The sequence below is a fragment of the Sinohyriopsis cumingii genome, chromosome 18, assembly GCF_028554795.1.
Source record: "Sinohyriopsis cumingii isolate HCF-2022 chromosome 18, ASM2855479v2, whole genome shotgun sequence".
In the NCBI taxonomy this organism is placed as follows: Eukaryota; Metazoa; Mollusca; class Bivalvia; order Unionida; family Unionidae; genus Sinohyriopsis; species Sinohyriopsis cumingii.
In genome coordinates this window covers 9,060,170-9,076,705 of record NC_142978.1, presented here as the reverse complement: position 1 = coordinate 9,076,705, position 16,536 = coordinate 9,060,170, and the positions used below count along the sequence as shown (strand labels likewise).

General features: G+C 33.8%; 1 protein-coding gene across 2 annotated transcripts in view; it reads right to left on the bottom strand.

The window, feature by feature from the left end:
• Nucleotides 1-16,536, bottom strand: part of LOC149776045 (uncharacterized) — a 162,875-nt gene that overhangs the window by 102,607 nt on the left and 43,732 nt on the right. For both annotated transcript variants that reach the window (XM_089942257.1, XM_089942256.1), the window contains exon 2: nt 6,493-6,698. The gene's annotated coding sequence lies outside the window, so the exon portion shown is untranslated. The remainder of the gene's footprint in view (nt 1-6,492; nt 6,699-16,536) is intronic.

The window sequence follows — 16,536 nt, the reverse complement described above, 5'->3', positions numbered from 1 at the left end:
GGGGAGGGGGATTGGGCACATATGAAGGTGGCTTGCTTATTTGATTAACTATGATAATTTACGGGGGGGGGGGGGGGGGGTTTTCAAGCCACAATGAACATTTGTGGTGGTAGGAATTAAATTTGAGCAAGAATGTTTTCTTTGTTCTCTAATAAATGTTTATTATTAGTTTCTACTTATTGTTAATTTCTAATTACTGTTGTTTACATGCACATTGCTGACATGATATCATTATACAAATGGTAATATGTCAACTTGCTCCTTTTTTTAAATCTCAATTCTTTATTAAAACAAATGTCTGTCAACAGTGTTACCTTTAAAAAAAAATTCTTTAAGATGTCTACTTATTTTTACTACCGTTTAGAAGAAAATATCAATGCAAATTTTCATTCTGAAATTACAAATGTCATTGAAGTCACAAGTCATGACAAAGATCCCTTCTCAGAAAAAAAAATTATAGTAGAAATAGCCCTTATCACCTCCATTTTATACATTAACAAAAACCTGCCAAAATGCTCCAAACATAGGAAAAGTGATCAAAAGATTCAGGCATAATATGCAGCTAAAGTTTGTTTAAAATTTTCTAAATATATTCCAAATCTTCAATACTCTTAATCAATAAAATTCAAAATTCTTGTTTCAACAAATCCAAACCAAATCCATCAAAGCTGAATGTGCAATTGTGGAAGCTGAACCAAAATCATTTAAAATCCTTGAGGCCTTCAAGCACAAAATCGTTTGTTGCATGAATCCTTTAATACATTTCTACAGATTTTTCTGGGCGATGGCAGAAAACACAGTAAGCCCATTTCATAATCTTGACTGTCTGGATTGCACAGACTTTCAAGCAATTTCCGTAGTGTTGTGTCACTAATAGGATCTCGATTGCTGTTCTTGAGATTCTTCTTTGACCACACTGTCTTCTTTTACCAATAAAATGTCCAGGTTTCTAAATGATCAAGTCCAAGATCAAAATTTAATTCAATCTGTGTGGAATCCCTAGACACAAAGTGATTCACAACTTTTGTCAAGTCAATATTAATCTCAAGACATTCAAAATAAAACAGCACAGTATCCTCTTCAAAATATACACTGCTGTTTACATCATTCTTTTGGGGCCCCAAGTGGCCAAGTGGTCTAAAGCGCTCTCCATTACGGATCACTGCCATCTCACCTCTGTCTGCGTGGGTTCGAGTCTCGGATTCGGCTAATGTGGGTATGTGAGAAAGCTTGCTAGTAGCTTCTTGTGGGTCGGTGGTTCTTTCCGGGGTTTTTCCTCCACCATTAATACTGGCTGCCATGTATAGCCTATCGTGTGCTGAAAAATGGCATTAAACCCTACACAACAACATCATCATTCTTTTCTGTTACTTAAAGACCATAAAGTCATAACAGTATATAACCTACAGCTGGTGCTCTATTTAATCTGAATTCCTCATGATGATGCAAATGATTAGGTCAAGCTGTAAATATATAGATACCAGTACATTCGTTTTTCTTCCTTCTCTTTTAAGCTTCATGTTATTTATTGTTCTACTCCTGTTACTCTGTGTGTGTATTTAGGAAAAACAACATGTGTGTTTATGGTCAGCCATCCATCCATGTTTCTCGGTGCCAACCCTTGCATTTTTATCCTCCATGGTAAAAACAATTTTTTTTAAAATCACATTAAATATATATATTTTTTTTTAAAAATACAAGCCTAACCTAATTTTAAAACCAGTGCAATAAGAAACCTATTTCGGGGCCTTGTATATGTTGTTTGCTGTCGCCTGAAAGAAATCTTGTTATTAGGTCAACAAATGAAACTTTTCTCCCATGCTCTTTTCCAACCTGTGTCATTATCTATATGGTTGCATCTAGGATTTAGTAAATTTGGGAACTCCACCTTAAGGGAGGCCAATTTGAAAAAAAGAGGGTCTTGGTTGGGAAATCTTCCTTGGGCTTAACAAAGTTACTGTAAATAAGAGCAGAAAAAAGTGAGTGTTATAATGTGGAAATGAAAATATATATTCTCTTTTCATAGCTCATTTTTTAAACCTTTCTCTCTTGTTTTACCCAACAAAAAAATCACCATAACCTGGTTGCATTTTCACCATGCAGTAAATCACTCAAATGTTCATCCTCAAGTTCTAAAACTGTGCAATGAATGTGTGAACTTTGCTGTCACAAGAACGAACAGTTAAAAAGAAGACTGACAACACACATGGTACATATTTGCTCTTTGAAAGTGTAAGAAGATATTGTGAGTGAACATACTGCCAAAAACCTACTATGGTGTACTGGTATTACTATCACTAGTGCCGCATTACTATCGCTAGTGTCAATGTCGATCATTCAAATTCATCAATAGATCAAAATCGTACAGATTAAGATCTGCTCGTACATTATATAATGGTTGTCTGACCATTTAAGATGAAGACCCTAAAATGTATGATGGAGGTGGTGGGAAGTGATATGTATCTACTATTAGTAACTTTTATTCATGACTGTAAATTGTAGTGATTGTCTAACGTTAAATTTTTTATTTGGGTATAGGTTCTATTTTAAGATATTAAGAGTGCATAGGATCTATAAATAGTTGTTGACATAAATGTTTATCACCATTAATAATAATATTAATAATAAAACCTGTTTACAAGTTTGGGGCTGTTTCCTACTGGACAGTTTGGTCAGGTAGGTACTTGAGGTCAAGTGGGTTCTTTTACGATGTGGTACATTGCAAATGGTCATGTAGGAGTAGTAGCAAAATGCCTTTCCACCTCTGTATATGTGGAGCTGGACAATTTTTGGTCAGGCTTATTCTTATGTTGTTGTAACATCAGTCTTCAGACATATTTAATGTTGTGTTTAGATATTATTTAAGAGGAAACATTTGTTTAGAATATTCATTGGAACTACAAAGTGCTCGTTGGACTAAAATACTATTTTGGAACTAAAGTGAATTTTTCGAAGGAGTTCTGGACAATACCATTTTGATACATCAGGACTGTTGGCAGATCTGTACATTCGAGGATTTGCAACTCATTTGGAACTTTAGATTTTTTGGGACTCTGATTTAACATTTTAAGGATTTTTTTGGATTCAATTCATAATAATTTATGTTCCTCTTACATTTTTATTTTATAACTTTGTTAATTAAATTATTTGTTGAGTTTTACCAAACCTACTGTTTGACTTCTTATTGTTACATGTACATAGTGTATGACCATTGAGTTATAACAGGGAGGGTCAATGTCTTACTGCATTAAGAATCAGTCCTGTGGAGTTCTGTTGCAACAGTGTCAACAGGAAAACTGGAGGATTAATTTTCAAGAATATCTCTGCATACTAATAGTTGGCAGACACTGCTGCACAGGACAGAATCTGCTTTACTATACTGTATTTACTTTGGTGCCTTTTTCCTTATCAAGTAAATCAGGGAAACGCCTAGAGGTTGAGTTTTTCAAACTCTTTTGACCACCATTTCAGTTTTTTGAAGAGCTAAAGATACCCCCTAAATGCAGAAGTCATTTCAACTAGAGGTAATGAATATATCTGATCTCATATGGCCTGATTATACATATTCATTTCACTGAAGAAACTTAATTGGTAGTTCAAACAAATTCTGCATGCCTCAGCTACCACTGCTCTTCAACAAAATGAAATTGTGGTCCACAATAGCAACACTATACAGGAGTAAGACATGTAACATCTCTTGGAAATAAAATGCATATGATTTGTCAAAATTTACATACAATCCTGATTTCTGCTTAATAATGCCCACATAGGTTCAAACATTTTAGATAAAAAATTTAGTTTTAGTGGGATTTTCACAAATGCATATCCTACACACGCACGTACACACAAACAACAGATATGCTAATCAACAGGCATTTCCACTGAAGAGTAATGCAAAAGTTTTATCTGATCTAGTCCTTAAACAAATAATGATGATCAAAAGTTAAACCCATTGTTGTTGCTAGTATCATTTCTCTTTTTCATTAGAGCCTCTTCTACGCATATTTCATAAATTTGTTCTAAAAGTATTATATGTGAGGACACACTAGAAAATATTGTTGAATTTAAAGTGGTTTTTAAAAAAAGCACATTTCATAGGGGGACTGACATAACATATATTATAGAGCCTTGGGTAATCATTCTATTTTAGGTATCTGATCACATTCAAGAGGGCTCTCAAAACTCGCTTATTTCGACAGCAAGAACAAACTTAAAGACCTAATAATGTTTCCTACCTGAAATATTCTCAGCATGTTTTTTATTTTATTTTTTAATGTTTTTCTAATTTCTTGTTGTTTGTTTTTGTAATAATATTATTATGTTTCTTTACTTATAGGTGTTGTCTAAAGTTGTAAAGCGTTTCGAGCTTCTAAAGATTAGGCGCTATACAAAGTCCTCATTATTATTATTTGATATGCCTAGACCAAGTGGTCAAACTACAGGCCCACATGCCAAATGTGACGCACAAGTACTTTTTTCTCTGGCCTGCACTGATAATATAAGTCACTTCTATAATTATAGAATAATTACTATGGTCTATATCATGAAAGCCCATGAACTTTATATTTCCATCCATGTGGCCAACCATGTTGAAGATGCTGGACCATCCTGGTCTAAAAGATACGGCTTTACAACTCTGTTGTCTTGCGCTTTGTGGGTACTGAGTGTTTAAGTAATATAAACAATAGTTATAAAGCATATGCATAGGATTATTATGGACACTTTATATCCACGTCAAGTTATCAAATGGTTACATGTAGTTCATTTGTCTTGTCTGGCAAATATAACCATTTAGGATCTCATATACAGTATATATATATATATATATATATATATATATATATATATATATATATATATATATATATATATATATATATATATATACATATATATACACATATACACACACACACACACACATACACATTAAAAATAATATGGTTTTTCAAGTGTTGGTATAATGCAATTTCATATGCCAATACTGGTGGTAAATCAAATTGTGATCCACACATGGGGCATTATTACGCATATATTAACATTGTTTCAACAATGGGCTATCGATTCTATTGATCAAATCAATAATGAATTTCCACTGGTTATTCATTAAGGATGTAAGAAAATAACCAAAAAAACCATTAATACCGGTAATACTTTATGTTTTTAAATGAATTCAACATGATACACAATTTCATTGAAATCCTTTGTTTTCCCATTTTTCCCTTACTCTCATCCATAAGGGACAAAATAGGCAGAAATCTGTGGAGTGAAAGAGAAAAGGAATTTGGGCTTTATGAAACCCTATAAACTGAATTTAACCAACCTACAAGAATGTGGGTCATCATTACAGTATGTGCACACCTTTCATGGGATTTGTTTACAATGTTCAGAACACCAAACTGATACAAAGTTGCAATAGCCTGTCAAAAATGTATGGAACATACACTGGTTAGGAGGCAAACACATACCATAGTACTTTGATTATCCGTCAGGGTGCTGGACCGTGACCATGGCGGATATGAGAATAGATGGATAATTGAATACGTGCATTAAAAATATTATACAATAGACCGGGTCATCAAAAAATCATAATAATTTCATATGTATATGTACCTGTTTATAATATTTTGACGTCCAATGCCCTGACAGTTAACAGAGACTGACATTTAATAGGGTGATGGATAATCGAAGTTTTACTGTACTGTAATCTATTTAATGCTTTGGGGGTTTTTTTAAATTTTATTTTTAAACCAAAATTTAAATGTTTGAATTGCGTCTTGTTGATTTAAATTTATGAACTGCATCTTGTTGATTTGTCATTTCACTTCCTTTATATTCCATAGTCATTTCAATATACATGCCAGTAAGTAAATGGATGTGCATTCAGTGTTCAAGAAGCTAAACCTGTTGTTTATATTGTGCTCTACTTTCTTCAGTTAAATGGTTTAAATTAATTCATTTTCATGTTTAAATCATAAATGTGTCTTACATTCATCTGATCAATAGGAATGAAAATAGAAGAAGAAAAAAGAGAAAAAAAAGAAGCAACTTATCAATGTGCAATGAGGATTGTTAATAGAAACAAAAATCAAAGAACTACAATTTGTAGTGGACACACTGACCAGGGAAGAGTTCATTTACTCCATCAAAATGCATTTGCCTGTTGTCAATCTTCAAAACGGTATATATATATATATATATATATATATATATATATATATATATATATATATATATATATATATATATACACACACACACACACACACACATATATATATATATATATATATATATATATATACACACACACACACATATATACATATACACACACACACACACACACACATATATATATATATATATATATATATATATATATATATACACACACACACATATACATACATACATATATATATATGGATGGTAACATAAAAAGGCACATAAAGGACACAAGCATAAGAAAGTAATGTAGTTTGTACTCACAGTAGGTTTAATCCAGTCTCATTGCATTACATACACTTGGTTTAATCCTGACACATCTCTCTAACTATCCATATGTGAGTCAGTCTTAGAAAACTAATTTACTCCATCAATCAACTGCTATGTCAGCTGCCCTAACTTTAATGTTTCCTGGAATATTCTATTTCCCTATGGCTCCAAGAAGAGATTGCACTTGGTTGGCTTCCTGTCTGAAAGATAAAACTCTAACATTGAAGGATATTTGAGATATTTTTAAATTCACTGGGGCAGTAACAGTGACATACATGATATGCTATTATGTAAATCCTTGTTGGCTAGACTCTGAAAGATACAAATTGAAACTAATTTGTTTTGGGTTGGCTGGCTAGATTTTAAAGCCACCTTCTGCATAATATCATGCCCAGAAACTGGGTGCTATTCTGCCTTTCCTAAAGTCTCACTGAGACAGCCAACACAGGCTGCCCTGAGCGGGTACTGAACCTGCAACACTTGGATTATGACTAAAGTGCTCAACCAACAGAGCTAATGTGGCTCTCTGCAACTAATTTGCCCTGGGAATGTTGACAATCATCTTCAACAGCTGCTTTTCTATGAAAAAAGACTACTGAAAAGGGAGCTTAGGAACAGGACAAAGATGACTGTTGACATGGTAACAACCAATTCATATTATGGGATGTAGGTGTGAAGGTATCAATGGGGATGGGAATGGGATGGCTGGGATTTTCATACAACTTGGAATTAATCTTGTTTTACTGCTAAATAACAACATAAAATTTTCAACAACATGTGATTTGTGGACAAAGAGTAGGAACAATTTCTTTTTCAGCAATATGGGAATTTAAATTATTTCACTTAAATACCACCAACCCATCCATCCCAACCTTCCTAAAAAAAAACAGTCAATTCTTTATGGTGTTGGATGGAAAAGAGAAATAAAATATATCACAATTTCTACCATCCACACACATTTTCAGGCCATCAATCAATCATTCGCTGATATGAAAATGGTGCCTTCATCCTTGAAACACTCATCAGGTTTACGATCTTATTTTGTGGTTCTGCATATACAGTATGGATTTTGATATACTAAAATAACTTTTTCTACTTAATGTAAAAAACTAAACTCAAGGTATATATTAGTGAAGTGAAAGATGCTTCTTTAGCCAAACAGTATAGTGACTACAACAGAAAATATCAGTCTTTCACTTCAATGAATATGTTGCATTACACCAGCTGCCAAAATCTCCTCATGATCAGATAAGTGTTCAGGGATAAACAAGAAAGTAACTTCTTGTGCAGAAAGGTGTGGGGTGGGGGGTTGTAGGGATTTAATGTTGGTCAAAATCTGAGTTCAATTTTCACCTTACTGTTTTTGTTAGTATGGAGTTAGAAAGCAAAAGAGACATTGCTACACTGACCTTTACATATTTGCTTTGCAATTTTAAACAAATTTTGCTGGAATATTGTCAGTCAAGAGCATCAAAACTTTAATCATGTGGGGTATTGTGGTCTGGCACTAAAGTAATTAAGCGCTAGTGATTTTTGTTCTTTTAGTTAGTAACACTGACCTCTGACCTTTTAACCCCAAAATCGATAGGCTTCTTTGCTACCCAATGTGAAAAGTCATCCACAAATTTTGGTATAGGTACATGGTTAATGACTAAGAATTTTATGCAAAACATTTTTCTTCTTTCAGTCACTGTAAGCTTGATCTTTAATCTTTTGACTTAAAATTGACCAGCTTCTTCCTTTCCCCAAGTGCAAGCCATCCACAAAGTTTGGCCCAGATCTGTGATGTAGAACTAATGTTACAGTGCAGCAATTATTATTCTTCATGTTCCAATGATTCCCCTTCCTTACTGCAAGTGCAAGCCATATCTAAGTCTGATAAATACATATAGTGGTGAATTCGAATTGTTTGGAAACCATTTTTCTTCTTTCAGTCAATTGGTTTCATCCTAATTTCAGGTTCATGTCCATTGGGTTGACGAATTTGCAATAGCAGCAGGTAACATGTGATGTTAAAACACATTAACAAGTCATGCATTTTCTTTGTGTATATTTATCATTTAAAGGCCCCATATAAAAGAAAGAACCAAAGTCAGTATGAACTAAGCTGTCAGCGAGGACAGTTGCTCCTTATTGGAATCTGATTGGCTGCTTGGAAGATGTAATTACTGTACCTGAAACAATGATTAACAGGTGATGTCTACTGATCACCTCTGAATGTCAATTTACTGGAGAGAGGTTAACTTCAAAACAACTCAAAGCATGTGTGATCACCCACTGTTTTTTGCAACTTTTTTATAATGGTTGATCTCTCAGCTATGCCTATTTGACCAGTCATAGGTGATATGTAACATATGCTACCTGTCCCTTCCAGCAAGGCTTCTAATGTTAATAGAGTCTGTCAGTCATTATAGGCAACCTGATCAGCAGGATTAAAGTTCCCCATCAAGAAAAATCCTGATATCTAACAGCCATTAGGTCATTGGTCCTAGCCACCATGTTTATAAGACACATATGGTATAAGGTTCCTGAGAGGAGGTACATGCAGAGGGATTGTCCAGGCAGCTCATTAATTTGGTGATAGCTTTGTGGCTCTGAGAAATGTGTTGGTGTTTTCCATCAAAGCTCATCACCAACCAGACTCCACATGTGTTTACCATCTTGCCAATGTTTTCCAGTGCAATGAATATCTTCTATGATAAGCCCAAAGGTCAGCCTAATATAGTTTTTAAAATGAATCCCACCCTGGCTTAAAAGTAGACAAGTTAGCCTTATGGAATATGTTGTTTTTTTAAGGGATGGGTGTACTATACTCAAGATGGATTTATGACCAGATAGACATAAATGTTCATTGTTACCAGCTAAATTTACAAGACCCATCTTAATGTCCCTGTTTGTTTATATACATGTATATTTTGTTTTAAGTCACATATGCACTCTGTGTGTGTGTGTGTGTGTGTTTATATTTTCTTTTGGGGGCGGGGGGGGGGGGGGGGGTATTCCTTTTTCCCAAAAAAATGTTTTTGTCAAATGTCATGAGTCATATGGGCAGAGAGGAGACAATTTCTTTCAGCAAAATGGAGATGAAGATTTATAAATAAGAGGCCCAAGTTGGCATGAGATTGATCACCTGATAGACATCTGCATAATAGCCATATGTACGAGCAGTTGGGTAGGAAATCTAGATCAGGCATGCTTTCTGCTGAAATAAGTCCAGTTCTGTTGATTACATCTTATGAAAACCAATGTTTCCAAGGTTTCTCTAGTTTTTGTATCATTATATGATCGCACACTAAAATCCATTGTCCAAAAAATTAAAAGGCCTAACTGCCATCAAAGAAGGTCAAATTCTGTTCAGCATTTTTACAATTGTGTAAATGTTTTCAAACTTCAATTAACAGCAGCCATATTTGATGAAAGAATATCTTTTTTGTATAAATCTGAAGCCTAAGACTCTCAAACTTGGTCAAATTCTGTTTTTAGAAATTAATGAAGGATTTCTAATTTTAGCAACAGCAACTATATTTAATTGCAGATTGGTATCATTTACGTAACTGTTAAAGATCTTCATGCCATGATGCTTTCTGTCACCTTTGGTCAAACTCTATCAAGCTATTTTGCAGAAACTGTTTTTGTAAGAGTCTTTCTACTTTTAGCAACAGTGGCTATATCTGATTGTAAACCAGCATTATTTCTATAAACCTGAAAGGTCTTCAAGCCAGAATGCCTTCCATAATGTTGTATCAAATTTTATTCAAGGTGTTGATGGAAAAGTATTTTTGAAGGGCTTTTATGTTATTATAAACTCTGGCCAAAGTGGCAGATCATAATGATTTGCTTAAACTTAAATCTTCTTGCAAGATTGCTTTCTGTCAGGTATGGTCACATTCTAAGCAGCAGTTTTGAAAAAGTAAAGCATTTAAAGGCTTTTTTCTATTAGAAGTACTGGTGTCCCTATCTGAAGATGGATTAACATGATTTAAAAAATCTGTAAGGTCTTCACGCCTGGATGCTTTCTGTCTTATTTGATCCGATTCTATTCAGCTGTTTAAAGGTTTTCTAAGTTATGGTCCTCATACCAGTTAGTTGTACACAACTGAAATCCCTCTATGCTAGAATGCTGTAAAATTTGGTCACATTTTATTCAGCATTTCTCTGGAAGTAGTCACTAAGATTTTTCTAATTTTAGCAATAATGGCAACCATATTGGATATGAGATCAAGATCATTTAGTACAAACCGGAAAGTCCTTAACGATAGGTTGCAGTCTCACAAATTAAAAATGGACAGCCATATTAACAGTTTCCTGATCAATTTTGGTTACACTGTGAAAAGTAATCAGTCCATTTTGTAATTTTAAGTGTTAAACTAATAACAGCAACATGATGAGATAGATATTCAACATATGACCAATTATAAAACCAAATGGGGGAGGGGGTGTAACTAATTAAATGGACTAACCAGGATGTTTAGTTGAAATTGGTCAGGATCAGGCTTGTGAGAAAATAAGAACTGTTCATTTGCAATGCACATGTTTCTATTTATGGTAATAGCAGACATATTTGACTGTAGATTGGCATTATTTGTATAAAATTGAAAGATGTTCATGTCAGGGTACAATCTGTCAAATTTGATCAAAATTTGTTCAGTGGTTTTGGAAATGTCAGTAAAAGTTTGTTTTTTTCAAAAATGTTTGCAATAACAGACATATCTGATGCTTATCAGAACCATTTGTAAGGCTTTTATGCCAGGGTTATCTGTGTCAAGTCTGGTTGAAACTGGTCTGGCAAGAGAAGAAGTTGAAAACAGCAATTGCTGTCAGACACCAGACAAAATGACACACAAAGGGCAAGGCCATTAAGTTCATATGGCTTTGTGGTAAGAAACCAAACAACCTGGACCCCAAAGGTAAAAATGGTCAAGTGTTTTATCAATCTTCCAGCTTACACAGACATCTGAAAATACAAATCTTAAACCCATTTGTATAGGCTCCATATAAATGTGATGTAATTTTTGGGACAGTAGATGAATCATACATAACAAATCTACAAAGGATACATTATAAAGTCTTAATGCATGAAAAATTATGACCTATGGATAATACTTTGGAGACCAGTGAGACAGGGAAAAAAATTGGTAAAATAAATCTTTTTGACAGGGTAAACAATTTCGAATATTTTTGAACATATATATATATATATATATATATATATATATATATATATATATATATATATATATATGCTGACAGCAACAGTAAAAATATAATGTTTAGTACAGAATTCAGTGTCACTTGCTTAAGTCACCTTCAGATTACTGGGACAGGAGCTCATTTTCTGCCTCTGAGGACTCCTACAAAAACCTATGGTTATACCTGAAACTGTCCAAATCCTAATGATGGCTACCTGCAATTTTTCCATGCATTAAAATCTTTGAATGAAGTTCAAAGATCAACAAAAACAACTGCAACAAAAGAAATCTTTTTTGTTTTTCAGACTTAAATAGCCACAACCAACAAGAGATAATTTCTATAAATGGACTTAATCTGCAACCTTTCATTTGTGTTTACATTCAGTCTGGAAAAATCAAACTAATCCCATGTCATGCTGCCAAGAGTTTGTGAACAATGTGAGCTTTAGATGGTTGTGTTATATTTTATTTCCAGGCTAGATTTTATTTCCTGATTTTGATGGTTGTGCTGGACTTCATTTCCTGATTTTGATGGCTGTGTTATCTCTCAATTAATTTTTCATTATCTCACCAATAATCATGATCTGAAAATATTGTTTAATTAAAAACCATATAAACCCCTGAAGAAAACATGACACATTAAAAGACCACACACTTCTCGGAAACTGCCATGATACAAGATGAGAGCACACTTCCAATGAAATGACCCATGAAACACATTCTAATTGCTTTTAATCAGTCCAGATCTGTACAGTGGTCCCCCTCATTAACAGGCCCTCCTGACCAGTGGTAATAATAATAATAATAATAATGACCTTATTTAAAGAGGGTAACACAATTAGCTAAAAACTAATCTACCTTGAGGCCCTCATACAAAGGAATTTATTTATTTAAGCTGCATCTCTGAAGCCACTGAATATATTGGGTTTGGAAGAAGGAAATAGAGTGGGCATTTCTAATCTCAGCTGGAATACTATTCCAGAGCAGAGTTCCAGAGTATTGGAAACTTTTTTTAAATAACTCCTTATTTGGTTTGGGAATTTTATACTGTTTGGTAGACATGGATCGCAGGTGGGGAGTATTACCAGGTAGCCTATACTGGAATAGTGATTGTAAATATTCAGGAGCACTATTCTGAGATATCCTGTACATTAATTTGGCTTTTCTCAAACAGATTCGGTCTTTAATAGGTAATATTTTTAACCTACCAGCTAAACTTTCCTTGCTTTCTTTCTGGATTGATATTAGCCCAAATGCTCTTTTTTGAAGATGTGCCAGCTTTGCTATGTTTTTATCATTTGAATTACCCCATACTGTACTACAGTAGTCCAAATAGGGTTGTATGTAACTGTTATAAAATAGTTTCCTGTGCCTTTCAGGGAGAAAATGTCTTATCCTACTGAGAAGCCATAAACTTGAATTGACTTTTTCACTGGTATGTTTGATATGTTCAGTCCATGATAGGTTATTATCTACCAGAACACCAAGTAGCCTATCATGACAGACTATTTGCAGATTTGTATCCTTCCATGGTCACCCACTCTTTACGGCCAGAATATATTGGCACCAACGAATTTGTGCTCATAAGTACCCCTCAAGAAAGGCCACCGCTCTATTGTGACCAGCGACCAACATATTAGTGCACAAATGTAAAATTTACCCCTCACAAGTGGTCACATTTTATTATTAATATATGTCCAGAACCAATATTTAATTATGGTAAAGTAAGTAATCCAATCATCTTCCCCGATTATTATATCATTAATGCCAACATTTGCAGGAAATGGGGTCAACAATGTTTTGATACAGCTTTGGGCTTCACACAGCAGATTTTTTTTTAATTAATGATTACGACTGGACATAATTGTCAAGATTATAACATGGTCAGATAGAAATGGAGTCAGCAATATTTATACAGCTTTGGGCTTCACACAGCGATTTTTTTTAAATTGATGATTACTACTGACATGTGTAAAGATCATAGCAAAGCCAGATAGACTATAAATTTTGCAGATTAACACATACACATAGAAACAATCAATTTTGAACAAAACAGGGTAGCAGACAATGACCAAAAAATCAAGTGACAGTACATGTATCACTTCCTTTATAACAAACATTTTCGCATACAAAAATTTAGTCTCCAAAATTAAAATTGCAGTACTGTATAATTAGCAACATAGGAATAAATCATTACAAAACTTTAACATGTCATCAAGTAAATGAAGAAATAATACTTTAGAAGAAAAAGTAAAAGTTATTCGACTTGACGACAATGGGAAGAGTTCACTTGCAGAAAGATTTTATGTTGGGAAGACTCAAATAAGCAAGATTGTAAAATAACTTAGGAGGATTGTAGGGGCTTAAGTCTTTACACTTCTAGTTCAACTTTTCATTCTGTACACAGTACAACATCTCTAATCCTGCGCTTGAGTGAAACAGATTACATGTTAAGATGGCTTCAGGATGCAATAAATTGTAATGGTTGAGATCTAATTAATTGAGTTAATGGTCAAAGTTCTAATTAATCTCCTTTGTCATTCTAAAATAACTATCTGAATTATCACAAACTTGAATTAGTGTCAATAAGATCAAATGACCATTAGGACGCCTTCAAAGGTCGGTTTGAGCCTTGAATCTGGATGTAGTACCAGGAACACAGATTGTGTGTTAATTTACCATGACTCTTCTTTGTGGAACTGTAATGTAATTGTCAAAACTTAAATAAGTAAATTGGAAATGATGAGAGTTATGCACCATGGCTAGCAAGTAATATCAGATTCAGAAGACTAATATTCCAAACGAATCAGGAATAAGGAAGTCAAGAAAACTGTTAGGCTGAAATTCATATCTAAAGTCAGATGGCTGCAGTAGGTGGGATAGGAATGAAGGGGGCAAATGAGTTTACTAGTGCTGAAATTTCAATAATCTTCCCCACAGAACATAAAACACATAACAAGATTTGCTAGTCACTAGTCTTTCCCACAGAACATTAAACACATAACAATATTTACTAGTCACTAGTCTTTCCCACAGAATATTAAACACATAACAAGATTTGCTAATCACTAGTCTTTCCAAAAGAATGTCAGAGATGACACACAACAAGATTTGTTAGTCACTAGTCTTTCCTACAGAATGTCAGAGATGACACATGACAAGAGTTGTTAGTCACTAGTCTTTCCCACAGAATGTCAGAGACGACACATAAGATTTACTAGTCACTATTCTTTCTCAAAGAAAATTAAACGCATAACAAGATTTGCTAGTCACTAGTCTTTCCCACAGAACATTAACATAACAAGATCTGCCACATAATGTCAGAGATGACACATAACAAGATTTACTAGTCATTAGTCTTTCCCACAGAATGTCAGAGAAAACACATAACAAGATTTACTAGTCACTAACTAGCCTTTCCCACAGAATGTCAGAGATGACACATAACAAGATTTACTAGATATCAGACATTGAAATTTTAAAATCTACAAGTCCCACAGGAAATTTACTACCATTGGGATAGCATACTACTAATAATTTTGAGCTCTGCATGGGGATTTTGTGGTTGCTACAAGCTATGAATATTAAAAACCCAATAAAACTGCAACCTTCTGGGACAATGAGTCAAATGACAATGAAAATGAGAAATCCTTTATCAGACTTGGGTTACAATATGCAGCACATGAGGAAAATATTAGTTTCCTATGTTGCATGCATGTACATCAGCCATGAATGATTAAAAAAAAATCCTCAGAGTAAATGCAATTAAACTTGGGTTGACAGCATTATTACAGTATTACATCAAGTAAAGATGATCTGAAATTAACAAACTTTTGATAAAATAATATCAATCGTTTCAGTCTTATATAGGTTTGAGCAGTAGTTGCTTTCTTTGTTCTCTGAAAGAAGCTACATTCATCACCCCCAGTTCTGCATGCAAAGCTTACACAATCTTCCATATCTAGGCAAATTTTCCAATCTTCCTTTCTCTAAAGGTCAACAGTGAATATATCTTCGAAATTTTATATCTGCCTAATTTATATTATATTATATATAGGTCCTTTAAAAAATAATATTCTAATTTAAATTATGTTTTAAACATTCTATATGTATCAGCTTTTGGCGAGTTATTAATAGATGATTCTCACGTTTGTATAAAATGATCATGAAGTCTTTCCTTGAATATTGTATCAAGCCAGCATTTGTGGGGAATGTTTTGATTAACCCAAATAAATTGAAACCAGTTTCTGATAGGATGTTTTGAATGTTCTCAACCTATCTGCTTCTGCCAAGATAATTATTATAATCCTGCCAAGATCATTATTATAATCCTGCCAAGATCATTTTTATAATCCTGATAAGATCATTATTATAATCCTGCCAAGGTCATTATTATAATCCTGCAATAGCCTCAGACAATTCTACACCAGGCCACTTGCAGTAATGTCCTTTGATCTTAAGCTCAGGCAAAGACATGCACATGCCACTTTGTGTATTACAGGTAATCAATTAATTAGTTATTCACGTTTCACAATGAAAACAACAAATTGAATTACTGAGGCATACTGTTTATACAGTCGCTAATTTTGCAGTTTGCACTAATTCTGCAGTTCAAGGAATGGGGCAAATGGGTGCATGGATGGGCAGAGTTGTGGAATGTCCCCCTGTTTCTAGCTAGAATACTACCAATGATGCACCATGAACAAGATAACCAGTGAGATTTAATTAAGACAAACAAGCAGGCATTATATTAAACACAGTTCCATAAAATAAATACAACAGTAAAAGTTCTCCAGAATGTGTTCTTTCTCCATTTAACTTAAGATTATTTGGCTAATCTATAAAAATA